Source organism: Arachis ipaensis, chromosome B04 (assembly GCF_000816755.2).
Source record: "Arachis ipaensis cultivar K30076 chromosome B04, Araip1.1, whole genome shotgun sequence".
Taxonomy (NCBI): domain Eukaryota; kingdom Viridiplantae; phylum Streptophyta; class Magnoliopsida; order Fabales; family Fabaceae; genus Arachis; species Arachis ipaensis.
This window is the reverse complement of record NC_029788.2, coordinates 78,670,596-78,685,547: the sequence shown is the minus strand read 5'-3', so window position 1 is coordinate 78,685,547 and position 14,952 is coordinate 78,670,596. Positions and strand designations below refer to the sequence as shown.

The following is a 14,952-nucleotide window of genomic DNA, read 5'->3' as shown; positions in this document are numbered from 1 at the left end:
AAGAAGAAGACCATTGAGGAGGCCATAGATGTCATTGAAACAGTAGCAGAGAACGACTACTTCTATGCTTCCGAAAGAGGGAACACAAGAGGAGTAATAGAGCTAAACAATGTAGATGCTCTGCTGGCCCAAAACAAGCTCATTACCCAGCAGCTGGCTGACCTCACCAAGAAGATAGAGAGGAACCAAGTAGCAGCAGTCTCCACTTCATCAACAACCCAAGAAGGAGTGAATGAAGAAGCAGAGGGTAGTCAGGAGCAAGCCAACTACATTGGAAATTCACTTAGGCAAAACCATGATCCATACTCCAAGACCTACAACCCTGGATGGAGGAATCACCCAAACTTTGGGTGGGGAAATCAACAAGACCAAAGCCTTGATCAAAGACGCCCAAATCCAAACAATGCAGCCACCCAACACTTCACATCTAGACCATATCAACACCCCCATAACAACACACTACAACATTTTGGGTCTATGGCCACGGTTTTTTTAGTCACGGTAAAAAACCGTGACCATAGAGGGTCTATGGTCACGGTTTTTTAGGGTGACAAAAAAAAAGCTATGGTCACGGTTTTTTAAAAAAGGGTGGCCTAAAAGGGTCTATGGTCACGGTTTTGAGGGGTGACCTAAAGGGGTCTATGGTCACGGTTTTTTACAGTGACCAAAAAGGGTCTATAGTCACAGTTTTTCAAAAAAGGGTGACCTAAAAGGGTCTATGGTCACGGTTTTGGGGGGTGGCCTAAAGGGGTCTATGGTCACGGTTTTGGGGGGTAGCCTAAAAGGGTCTATGGTCACGGTTTTGGGGGTGACCTACAGGGGTCTATGGTCACGGTTTTCTACAGTGACCAAAAAGGGGCTATGGTCATGGTTTTTCAAAAAAGGGTGACCTAAAAGGGTCTATGGTCACAGTTTTGGGGGGTGACCTAAAGGGGTCTATGGTCACGGTTTTGAGGGTGGCCTAAAAGGGTCTATGGTCACGGTTTTGGAGGGTGTCCTAAAGGGGTCTATGGTCACGGTTTTGGAGGGTGGCCTAAAAGGGTCTATGGTCACGGTTTTGGGGGTGACCTAAAGGAGTCTATGGTCACGGTTTTTTACAGTGACCAAAAAGGGGCTATGGTCACGGTTTTTCAAAAGGGTGGCCTAAAAGGATCTATGGGAAGGAGGAGCTGCCATCACTGCCGTCCCGTCCATGGAGCCGCCTTCGCGTCGCCGTCGTGCTTCGAGGTCATCGCTCTGTGTCACTGAGAGAAGCCCGAGATGGAGATGAGGGAGACGCGAGCCAAGGACTGCGACGAGGAGGAAAAGCCGCCATCACCTTCACTGGAGCCGCGATCGCTGTCACCGTTCTGCCTTTCCCTGAGCCGCTAATACCACCATATTCTTCCAATTCCATTCCTGTTCCGTGAGAGTTGGCTACTGCAGTTTCTGTTTTGGGGTTTTCTGCCATTGAAGCTACCATCAACAGCGCCACTCTCCATTTTGATTCTAATTCTGTAATTCAAAAACCTGTAATGTTCTCTACCCTTAATATTGCTGTATTTTGTTTATCTCTGCATTCTTATTTTGATTCCATTAGTAAGCACCTCTGTTATAGGGTTTTTCAGTTATCCTTGAAGAATGACTATTTTACTATGTTGCATATATGAAGCAAAACAATATTTTCAAGGCTCATGTGGAGAAGTACAAATCAAGAATAAATGCACTTGAAACTCTTGCGGCTGGGGCCACTGAAGAGAATAAGGTAGTTTCTTTGTTGATTGAGCTGGGGGTGTGGAACTTTGCTATAGGGAATAGAAGTGCATATGAGTTCTGTTGCTGAGAAGGTATTACTTTATAGATCCTCATTTTTGTTAGAAGTTAAAACTTGAAGTTGTTATTTTCAGCATGATTAAGTAGCTCAAATTGATTGGACTGTCAGCTCATGTTGCTTATTATACACAAAGCTAGTTTTTATGTAAATTTGTTTGAAACTATGCAGCATTGTTACCTTTGTATATAATAAAGTTCCTATAAGTTAAAACTTGAAGTTGTTATTTTCAGCATTGTTACCGTTGTCATCGCCAGGTTACTTGTTCTGATTAGTAATTTAGGATTATTGAAACTTCAAATTGTTACTTGTATTTGGTTTTGTCAATGATATTTGCCTCTTTGTTAAACAACACCATTATACTTTGTCATAAATCATGTTCATATACAATACTTCTACAATTTATGCAGTTCTGTGAATATAATCTTAGTGTTATTAACTGATTTTTCTGTTGAATATTCCAAAAAATCCAAGTTAAGTCTTCCTCTCATGAAAATCCTTAAGGAAAATTTTATGGGGACTCATACTCCTGAACCATAATTAATGAAAATTTTATGCTGCTCTTCTTCTCTTCATTCTCATCACTCTTTTATAAATTTACCTGCTTTAATTTGTTCTTTGATCCTATCATGTTCATATGCTACAGAGAATTGATTAATTAATTAATTGTGTATAGTTAATATTGATCTTCTTGTTAATGAAGAGTAGATTAATTGATCATTTCTACCATTGACATTTTTCTTGGTTTTGTAGATCTGTGATCTGGTTGCTGTTGCTAGGTTTTTAAATGCAACTCTCATAATTCCTGAAATTCAAGAAAGTACTCGCTCAAAAGGAATTAGGTATATGTGGCTAAGTATCTGCATTCATTACCGTGCCGTTGGGATTTATATATTAATATTTTCTTAATAATATATTCATATACACAATTTATGTTTTCTTACTATTTTTTCAGCTCTAAGTTCAATAGCTTTTCCTATATCTACAATGTTGATCAGTTCATAGCCTAAAGCAATCTAAGTTCTGCCAGAAGGTCTGATGGAAAGGAGAAGAAAAAATAAAATTCCTTCATTTAAGACTACAAGTTCTGCTTCTCCAGACTTTTACCTGGATCAAATTTTACCAATGCTAAAGCAATCAAAGGTTATCAGATTAATTATTACAAATGGTGGGGCTCTGCAGGTATTACATATTACATTATTCTAAAATTGTTAATTAAAGCAATTGTTGTGGTCTTGTGGATTCGGTGCTTGTTATACTTTAGGACTTCTATACCTGTCATGGACTTAAATACATATACTTTAGCATCACTCTTATGCAAACTAAAGAAGTTGGAATAAGTTAATATATGTGCAGTAGAGGGGATGTAGCTTTTTAAGTATTTTACCTTTGCTGAAAACCTTCATTGCCAAAGAATCATGTGTTGTTCTATTTTTGTTGAGCTTAAAGCTTCCTAGGTACCCACACTTTTTACTCATGATGTCTCAATTGCTTGTCACTTGGTATTTTTTTGAGAACTTAATTGTCGGTTATTATAACAACAATCTCTATATGAATATTTGCCAAGGTTTACTTGCTGGTGATTTGTAACATTATTTAAAAATGAATCCCACTTTTTATGTGCCAACTAATTATTAAATTAATAGTATTAAGTGATCACTGATTAGCACATAATTCGAACTTGGAATGGAAGTGAAAAATGAATTCGAATAAAGAAAAAGGAGTTTGACTCGGAAGAAAATTCAGCATATTAAAATAATGGTTGTGAATAATTCTTGAGTGTTGCTGTGGATGAATGTTTCCCTTCTTTTGCTGCATATGTACTGCATCATTAAAAGCATTTTTACTCTGTTCTAACATGTTTATTGTTTTTTTGCGTGCAGGAATACATGATGTGATGAAGAAAATATGTTCCATACAAATATCACATGGGATGGGTCTTACAAATGACCTTAGTTATGTAAATGTAATATTTTGATGTGTTATGTACTTTTTGAGATACATGTAATTGGAAAACTACACTCTATTTTGATTTGTGTTGTTTAGACTAAAAATTAAATATATCTATCTTATAATGAAACTTTTATGATTTAGATTTGTTGAATTTATTATTTTGTTTATTTTGTGATTATTATCATTTTGGAATGTGATTATAATTTAAAAAAATTGAATCTCATAAACAACAACAGGCTATAGTCACCGTTTTAAAAAACCGTGACCATAGATAAGGCTATGGTCACGGTTTTAAGGGGGGTGACCATAGAGGCTATGGTCACGGTGAAAAACTGTGACCATAGATAAGGCTATGGTCACGGTTTTTGGGGGGGTGACCATAGAGGCTATGGCCACGGCAAAAAATCGTGGCCATAGATAAGGCTATGGTCACGGTTTTGAGGAGGGGTGACCATAGAGGCTATGCTCACAGTGAAAACCGTGACCATAGATAGGGCTATGGTCACGGTTTTAGGTGGGGTGACCATAGAGTCTATGGTCACGATGAAAACCGTGACCATAGATAAGGCTATGGTCACGGTTTTAAAGAAGGGTGACCATAGCGGCTATGGCCACGGTGAAAACCGTGATCATAGCCTTATCTATGGTCACGGTTTTAAGGAGGGGTGACCATAGAGGCTATGGTCACGGTTTTAAGGAGGGGTGACCATAGAGGCTATGGTCACGGTGAAAACCGTGACCATAGATAAGGCTATGGTCACGGTTTTCACCGTGACTATAGATTAACCTATGGTCACGATAAAAAAACGTGGCCTAAAGTGTCAGATTTTGAAAATTGAAACCGTGACCATAGATAAAAAAACCGTGACCATAGACCTATGGCCACGAGAGAATAGGCCACGGTAAAAAACCGTGACCATAGGTCCAAAACCGTGACCATAGATCTATGGTCACCCTTTTGACTAGCTATGTAGGCCTTTTTTTTTTTGTAGTGACACCTCCCCACATTCATATCAAGGCCAGAATAACCCTACTCAGCCTGACCTGTCATCATTTGATGAAAGAATCTCAAGGATTGAGAATCTACTTGAAGGCATAAGCAAAGAGATTCAAGATAGTAAAGCATTCCGAGAAGAGGTGATATCCAATATGCAGAATCAGGATGCTGCCAACAAGAAACTTGAGAAATAAATTGGCTACTTATTCAAACAAATCCCCCGCCACAACCTTCGCAGCAAGACTAGCTCAACACAAAGGGAGGAGTGTCAGGCTATCACCCTTAGGAGTGGGAAGGAACTGAAGGAAACCCCCCAGAAACCACAAAAAGAGGACTCAACTAAAGAGGAAGAAGAGCAGGACAACCACTGCTGGAGCTGTAATTGATGTACAAAAAGGAGATCTCACCCTGATATTACACAAGGAAAAGATGACGATCAATGTGTTCAAGGCCATGAGTTACCCACCAGAGCAAATGGGAGAATGTATGAGGTTGAACTCACTTGAAGACACAGTGCAGGAAAGTTTTGAAGAAGAAGAACCTAAAGGTATAATAGAGGAGGAGTCTACGTGTAGTGAAGAGGTTGCAACAGCAGAAAGTCAAATACAAGGTGCACCAAAGGAAGAGAACGAAAAGTCAGAAGCACCCAAACTTGAACTCAAAGCATTGCCACCCTCTCTCAAATATGCGTACTTAGGAGAAGATGGAAATTACCCAGTGATTATAAGCTCTTTATGGTGACAGGAGGAATAGTCCTTGGTCACAAAGTTTCTAACCAAGGCATTGAGGTTGACAGAGCCAAAGTAGAACTTATTGAAAAACTACCTCCACCCAGTGATGTCAGGGCAATTAGGAGCTTTTTAGGGCATGCTGGTTTTTACAGAAGGTTTATTAAAGATTTTTCAAAGATAGCCAAGCCCTTAAGCAATCTTCTTGTATCCGATACACCATTTATCTTTGATGAAACATGCATGTTAGCCTTTGAAAATTTGAAAATGAGGTTGTCCTCTGCTCCTATCATTTCCCCACCTGATTGGAATTTACCGTTTGAATTGATGTGTGACGCATCGGATTTCGCAGTTGGGGCAGTGTTGGGACAGAGAAAAGATAACTTAGTCCACGTGATATACTATGCTAGCAAGGTCCTTAATGATACTCAAAGAAATTATACCACTACTGAAAAGGAGTTGCTAGCAATAGTTTTTGCATTTAACAAGTTTAGATCATACCTCATTGGTGCGAAAGTGATTGTTTTTACAGACCACACAGCACTTAAATATTTGTTTGCCAAGCAAGAATCAAAACCAAGACTAATAAGATGGATCTTATTGTTGCAGGAATTCAATATTGAGATCAGAGACAAGAAAAGAGTGGAGAACAAGGTAGCAGATCACCTATCCAGGATTCCTCATAATGAAGGTGGAGCACATGATACAAGTGTAAACGAACTCTTCCCTGATGAGCAGTTGATGACAGTTCACAAAGCACCATGGTTCGCAGACATTGCCAACTTCAAGGCATCTGGAGCATTACCTCCAGAGATCAATAAACATCAAAAAAAGGAAGCTCATGAATGATGCAAAGTACTTTGTCTGGGATGAGCCATATCTCTTCAAGAAGTGTTCAGATGGAATCCTTAGACGATGTGTTTCGGAAGAAGAAGGACGAGAGGTCCTATGGAACTGCCACGGCTCATGTTATGGTGGCCACTTTGGAGGAGACAGAACAGCAGCAAAAGTGTTACAAAGCGGATTCTTTTGGCCCACCCTTTTCAAGGATGTAAAAGAACTGGTAAGGAGCTGCAATGAATACCAAAGATCTGGAAACTTGCCCAAAAGAAATGAGATGCCACAGAATTTCATCTTGGAACTGGAACTGTTTGATGTGTGGGGAATTGATTTCATGGGACCATTCCCAACCTCATATGCAAACAATTACATCTTGGTAGCAGTAGATTACGTCTCCAAGTGGGTAGAGGCTATTGCAACCCCAACAAACGATAACAAGGTGGTCATGAACTTTCTCAGGAAGAATATCTTTAGCCGGTTTGGAGTCCCACGAGCACTCATCAGTGATGGAGGAAGCCATTTTTGTAACAAACCACTAGAAGCTCTTCTCCTACGATATGGGGTAAAACATAAGGTAGCCACACCATACCATCCCCAAACAAGTGGACAAACTGAGATATCCAACAGAGAGCTAAAGAGGATTCTGGAAAAGACTGTGGGTGCATCAAGAAAGGATTGGTCGAAGAAGCTGGATGATGCTCTTTGGGCATACAGAACAGCATTCAAAACACCACTTGGAATGTTCCCATATCAACTGGTGTATGGTAAGGCTTGTCATTTACCACTAGAGCTGGAACACAAAGCTCTCTGGGCTATCAAGATACTAAACTTCGATAGCATTGCCACTGGTGCAAAGAGGATCTTACAGCTGCAAGAGATGGAGGAATTCAGGTCACAAGCCTATGAAAATACCAGGATATACAAAGAGAAGGCAAAGAGAAGACATGACCTGCGTCTTACACCCAGAAGTTTCGAAAAGGGGCAGCGAGTACTTCTCTACAATTCCAAATTGAGACTGTTCCCAGGAAAACTCAAATCAAGGTGGTCCGGACCTTTTCTTGTCACAAAAGTATCGCCATATGGACACATCGAAGTCATGGATGAAGGTTCAGAGAGGACTTTTACAGTTAATGGACAAAGACTCAAGCACTACCTAGGCAACATGGGGGAAAACCCCAGAGTAAACTATCATCTCAAGTGAAGGAGGAATCGTCAAGCTAGTGACGATAAAGAAGCGCTTTGTTGGGAGGCAACCCAACCTCAGGTATTTTCCTTTTCACCTTTATTTCAATAAAGATCACAAGTTGTTTCCCTTGTATTGTAAGGAGCTAAGTTTGGTGTTCCACACCAGAACAATCCAAGAGTGATAGTGTAATTCTAAGTTTGGTGTTTCACCAAAGGACAGTAGTTAGAATTACACTCCACTCCCAAAACACATTGCTAGCTCCAACCAATCAAGGGAAACCACTTAGATGTAGTTAGACTTCAGTTAATAAGTGTTTTGTTAACAATAAGATATGAGGTTCTCAGCATATATACAAGGTTTGGTACTAGGCACGGAACTAAGTTTGGTGTTCACACACCAGATTAAGTTCAGAAATCACAAGCATACATGCAAGCTAACTATTTCTCAAGTGCTTTGGGAACAAGCAAATTCAAATAACTTTGCAGGAATCTTATGAGGAAATGGTGCACTTTCACCCAAGGAAGTGAGGTTGCAAGGATTAGGATAGTGACAAAGAAAGAAGGCAACTAGAAATCGTCACCAGAAGGTTGTATTGTTACTTAATACCATTGTACCCAGAATTGTTGAAAATTGGAATTCTTCTATTGTGAGTTTTTACTTGACGACAAATTCGGTACACTTGCCGAAGGAAATTTGTTGTGAGACAAGTTTTCCGTGCATCATGAGGTTAATGCATCTTGGGTTAGGAAATTCTACTGAAACTACTTCAAAACTTCCCTAGATGCAGTGAACCTTAGAGGGAAGCAGATTCTGGTTACTGAGGAGGCAATAGAAGAGGTTCTGAAATTTCTGCCTAAGACTTCTCAGACAGATGGCTATCAGAAAGCTGAGGAGGATATGCGCTATATGCGATTTGACTGGGATGCAGTCAAGGCCCGGATCGCCCTTGACCCGACAATTCCTTGGATCATGGGTCAGAACACCACCATGCCCAAAGGGATCAAGCGGATTTACCTGAACGATGAGGCTCGGCTATGGCATCAGATATTCAGCAACTACATTATGACGAGTACTCACGAGACTAAGATACCAGCCGCTATGATCACCCTCCTTTGGTGTGTGATGGAGGGCAAGGACCTGTACCTGCCATGCTTTATCCGGCACTATATGGCCAGGGTCCACGTCCGAGGCACTCTTCCACTTTCCTATCTGGTTACACAGCTGGGCCGTCGAGCTGACGTGCCATGGGAGGATGCTGATGAGAGGCCACCTGCTGCAGAGTGCAAGAAGCTTATCCCGCACAGCAGGAACTTCCTGGCCTTGGGCTACAGACCTCCATTCCTGACTGCCACTGCTGATGATACAGCTACACCATCTGCCGGTCCCTCTTCCTCCACTGCTGCACTATCCACCCCTGCCACCACCACTGCACCTCCACCTGCCACAAAGCCTGTCTATCATCTAGTGCACCGCTTGTTTCGACGACTTGACCAGATGGAGTGTCGCAACAAACGACGCTATGAGCACCTGAAGCTGATAATACGATCCAGCGACATCCCCTCCGAGCCTGAAACACCTTCTGAGGCATCTGAGGAGGAGGCGGATGCGCCCGAGGCAGAGACCCATCCCCAGGCAGACACTGAGCAGGCGACACCACAGGCAGAGGTCCCACATCAGATCCAGGCTGCAGATCCTGAGATCCCCATTCAAACAGCCCCTCCTCTACAGCAGCCAGACCCCAGCCAGCTACCACAAAGACACCAGCTATCATCCCTTCCAGTGATGACACCCCTTCACACCCTGCTTGAGTAAGCATCAGGGATGATGCTTCATTTTAAGTGTGGGGAGGTCGCCATCTCTGGCGTATTATTTTGGTGAACCACTATAGACTCTTTTTCTTTTATTTTGGATATTCTTCTGTATTTTTCTCTTTATTCTTATTTTTATTTTCTGAGTACTTATACATTGCTACTTTTATGTATTTTTACTCTATTTCTGCATTTTGCACTTTAGTTCATATCTTAGTTATTTAGTTTAGTTTGCAATTCTAACTTATTAGTGGATTAATTGGTATAGTTTACCCTTTTTATCATAAGATAGCTTAGTTTAAATTGAAAATATAAAAAGGAAGTAAGCTAGGAACTTGAACATAACAGATTTAAATCCATAAACCTTGTATATATAGCATTACATCATGTAGTTAAGTTAACAACACTTCATCAAGGAGAAACACTAGAACTTTAAAACCATTCAATATAAGTTTTACATTGAGAATAATGAGAATTTTTAACTAAACCTGCATGACATACATAAGTGATAAATGATTTTTGAGCTAGAGAACACATAGCCTGTGAGTTTTGAGTTTAATTGTATGGTTACATTTAAACCATAATTTTTATTCATGTGTGTTCCGCCCTTCTTTTATATTCTAATGTTCTTTACTTTGCTTTAATCTATATGTCCAATTATAGAATATAGAATATAGAATATAGAATGTAGATATATACCAAGAGAGTGATTGAGGCCATTATTTAATTTTAGCTCACTTATCCCAAAATAGCCTACCTTTCACATCACCCTTGTTAGCCCTCTTGAGCCTTTAAATCCCTTTTATTCTATTAGCCACACTACTAGCCTTAAGCAGAAAAACAAAATAAAATCCCAAGTTGAATCCTTGGTTAGCTTAAGATAGAAAATTATGAATAGTTTAAAATGTGGGAAACCTATTGGGAACATGGATAATAAAAACAAAAGGTAGAAGAGTTGAAAAGAATAAAATAACTCAACTTAAGAAATTTTTGGGAAGCATGCTCATGAGAAATCAAAGTGATTAAATTACCATGTGCAATAAAAAAAATTTCAGTATTTAATAAAGGGGATACAAAAGAATTCCCCAAATGCAAAAATAAAAGCAATGCACATGGAATAAGAACAAAAGTTGAAACATGAGCATTAACATCCAAAAGTGGGAAAAATATGGGAAAATAGGTAAAGAAGTTCTGTTTTACTAAGTATGTATGTTAGGTGATGACTCCTTGAGAATGTGAATTAATTTAACTACCTGTAAGCTTTATATATGAGTGAATAAATTAGAATTGCATGATGCATTATTCATTTAGGTAGTTGCATTTAGATTAGATTGCATTGCATGACATTCCATCACTTTAACCCAACTTATTACCTTGGATTTAGCATGAGGACATGCTATTGTTTAAGTGTGGGGAGGTTGATAAACCCATATTTTATGATATATTTTGTGCTTAATTTGAGTGATTTATTCAATCCTTCACCCACTTATTCATATTAATTTCATGGTTTTACTTCTCCTTCCTTATTATGTGATGTATGTGAAAAACATGTTTCCTATGCTTTAAAATTAATTATTTTAATTACCTTTATTTCCATTCGATGCTGTGATCAGTGTGTTGAGTAGTTTCAGATCTTCAAAGGTAGGAATGACTCAAAGGATGGAAAGGAAACATACAAAAATGGAAGGAAAGCAAAAAACGGAGTCCTTGAAGAAACTGGCATCCATGCGATCGCATGGACGACGCAATCGCGTGCCAAGCGCGAAGAAGCAGCGACACGGCCGCATGACTGACGCGACCGCGCGCCTTAAACAGAACGCACATGACGCGGTCGCATGACTGACGCGACCGCGTGGCAAGAAAAGCTCCGAATGACGCGGCCGCATGACTCACGCGGACGCGTGACAGAGGCCACGCACCAGAAATTGCAGAAAACGCTCCCAGCGATTTCTGAAGCCCTTTTTTGGCCCAAATCCAAGTCCAGAAGGCATAGACCAGAGGTTATAAGTGAGGGAATGCATCCATTCAGAGGGAGCTCGCCAATTTTTACTTTTCATGAATTAGATTTAGTTTAGAGAGAGATTCTCTCTCTCTCTCTTTAGGATTAGGATTTAGATTTAGGATTTTTATTCACTTTTAGGATTATCTCTTTTGATCAGGTTCAATATTCCTTTTATTTACTTTTGCAAGCTACTTTATAAATCCTTTCATGTTACAGATTATTTGAATTAATGTTATTTGAGGTATTTCAGTTTAATATTGATTTCTCTTATTCATGCTATTGTTACTTTTACTCTGAAGACAATTTTATTCCAAGTAGATTTATTTTTCTCCTTTTGGTCTTGGTTAAGAAATCAGTAACTCAGGAGTTATCCAATTCAACAGCATAATTGATAATTGTTATCTTTGTTAATTGAATTGAACTTCTATAATTCCAATCTTTTCTTAGGAAATAAATAGGATTCGAAGATCAAACCAATTAATCCCTTGACCTTCCTTTATCTTAGTAAAGGTTAACAAAGTGGAATTAGGATTCAACGATCATCATCATTGCTAAGGATAGCTAGGATAGGACCTCTAATTTCTCATACCTTGCCAAAAGTTTGCTTTACAGTATTTATCTATTTTCAATTGCTATTTAATTTACTTGTCATCAAATTACTCGTTCCTCATTCTTGAAACCCCAGTTTTACAATCTCCATAACCAATAATAAGAACATACTTCCCTGCAGTTCCTTGAGAAGACGACCCGAGGTTAAATACTCGGTTATCAATTTTAAGGGGTTTGTTTTGTGACAACCAAAACGTTTGCACGAAAGGGATTTTTGTTGGTCTAGAAACTATATCTACAACGCGACTATTTTTATGATATTCTTTACTGGCAAAAAATCCTTAACGTCACGCCACTACCACAAATCCTATGATGTTTCCTCAGCTCTACACAAAAATCAGCATCCACCACAGAGACACACATCAAGACAAAGGAGTCCAGCCAATCAGACATCCCCTCGGAAATTTTAGAAGACATCTCTACAATGTTATTGCGAGAAGACATGAGGCCAACTAATCCTACAATAAGAAAAGAAGATGGGATTACCAAAAAACATCTTGGACAAGGGGCAAAATAACTCAACTAGTATACAGAAGAACAAACAGAAAAGGAAAACCCCAAGACTCAAACCAAAGTCCTGGGGCATCCTTTGGAGGCAGTAACAAAGCAAGGTTTCAGGAAAAATCTATAGCTTACGTCTTGGCATCCCCCAAACAAGAAAAGAAGAATTCAAATAGCAAGCATTTTCATAGGAGAAAAGACAAAACACAAAAAAAGTACAAAAAGTCAAAGCCACTGTCTTTTTACAGTCTATTAGCAAAAAGCTTCGACAACACCAAACATGCCAAACAGAGAATCGTCAAAGACACAACCTTTTTAAACCAAGCAAAAAACCATCATCAGAAGCACAAGCTAAAACGGCGACAACATGCAGAAAAACCCTAAAAGCATCAAGCAACAGGAAAGGCGAAAAAATACGAAGAAACTCCAGAATACGCAACAATCAGGCGCGAAAAAAGCAAAAAGATCCAAACTTTCTCCAAGCAAAAATCAAACTCAGGCATAAAAATGACAGAGGAGGAAAAATCGAACCTGGAAAATAAAAAAAAAAATCTCGAAAGAAAGCTGAAGAGCAAGAAGCGACAGAGCCACCCTTCGAACGGAAAAAATTCGCCGGAAGAAGACAGAAGGAGAAACCCAGAATCACTCCTTTTCCACAGAAAGCGGTAGAAGAGCAGGCATCACAGGAAGAAACTGTGAAACTCTAAGGAAAAATAGAAAATGAGAGAGTAAAGGGAGAAGTTACGAAGAGGAACGAAGAAGAGAAACCGTTTCTGATGGCAAAATTCAAAATAAAACCAAGGGAAACGGGGCATTTGAAGTCAATTAATGAGGGTATTAAACCCTCGCACGTTTCCAAAGCGCCGATATAAAAGCGCGCGCTTTTAAAGGAAAACGTTCCACATTCAAAAAGGCTCTACAAAGAAAGGAATCGACAAAATGCTTGAGTTCGGCTTCGCCAGAGAAGGACCGAAGTCAAAGACTCGACCTCAACAAAAAGACCGAGCTCAAGCAGGGGCACTGTTCATACCCTAGGTCGAGCTATCTGACCTGGGATGATTGGCGATAAAGCGACCGACCTCTTCAGGTCAGGCTACCCGACCTCTTCTCAAAGAGGTCAGCCAAATCGACACGAGAGCCCAATAAAGGGCCAAAATAGAGGAACACGACCCAAATCCAAAGGCAACCCAAGCCCATAGAGATAAAGGCGGTTCCCTTAAAGATAAGCTGACTTCACTCAAAATAAGATAAGATAAGATAAGATAACTAACTTATCTTATTAGAAAGGTCAGCCCACACTACTATAAATACACTGGAGCACCCAGGTATAACTCATACTCTGATTCTACTAAAAACCTGCTTAATACCCGTGCTAACTTAAGCATCGGAGTCTCTTGCAGGAACCCCCCACCCTCCGGTGGCCAAGGATCAGCAGTGCAGCAAGTCCAACAAGTCGGACACAACAGCTCCGGCCGCCACCCGCCAGCCGGACACGCCATCTCCGACCAGTACAGAAGATCTCATCCGAGATCGACCTCCAGTTTCAGGTAACCCTCGGAACAGGGGGCGAAATAGGTAGGAAAAGCTTCAAACCTCAGTTACAGTGACAACCATAGTTCTTCTCTGAAGGTACGTATACGAGGGGAGGAGAAGGAAGAAGAGAGGTCAATTGGGGTTTCACTTTTCAAGTGGTTAACGTTTGGATTTTGGTTTAACCTCTTTCTCATGTCACACGACATCGTTTCTAAGTATTTTCAGTGCCAAGAGTTAAACGACGTCGTTTTGACAGTGACAGGTGTCATTTAAAATTGCCAGGTCAGTTTTCTGGTGATGGAAAACGATAGAAGGGCCAAATTGAGGCACGGGTCAAAATTTCAGAGTATAATTAGAGTCAATTGAAACTTTGAGAACTAAATTGAGTCGGGGTCAAATTTCAAGGGCCATTTTGAGTATTAACTCCCAACATAACATAAAAAAGTGATAAATTTTTATTATTGGACAATAACTAAGTTAAATATTTTTATTAAAGTTATAAACTTTGAGTGTGCAAATTGAGTTTAAACAAAAATTATACAGAACTTATTCTTATTGTACTATATCATCACCACGTGACCACTTGTCATTAATTTGAATTATCATAACGAGATCAGTGAACTTGACATTTTTAGACTTTTTACAAATCCCGCAGGGACTCATAAGTCATAACTAATACAATGCTTTACATACAATTAAATTATGGCAAATTAAAAGTAAATCTAGTAGAGAGACGTAATAAACAATATCATTGGCCTTTCTTATTATTTTTTGAAGTTTATAAAGTCACGTTTTAAATTAAGGTTTTGGACTTTTAGGATTAACGTCCATATATCATTCAATTAATCTTCTTAGTTATAGTATAGTCCTAATCCGTCCATCCTTTGTATATATATGTTGAGATAAGCTTTCGGAACCTCGACGGGTCTTTATATATTTCGTAAAAGGAATCGATAAGTAAATAATATATAATTATATGTTGAAA

General features: G+C 39.5%; 1 long non-coding RNA gene across 1 annotated transcript; it reads left to right on the top strand.

Moving 5' to 3' along the window:
• Positions 1,162-3,869, top strand: LOC110271094. Its single transcript, XR_002361214.1, has 5 exons — positions 1,162-1,511; positions 1,652-1,826; positions 2,564-2,652; positions 2,766-2,992; positions 3,694-3,869. It is a non-coding gene; the product is annotated as an uncharacterized LOC110271094 (long non-coding RNA).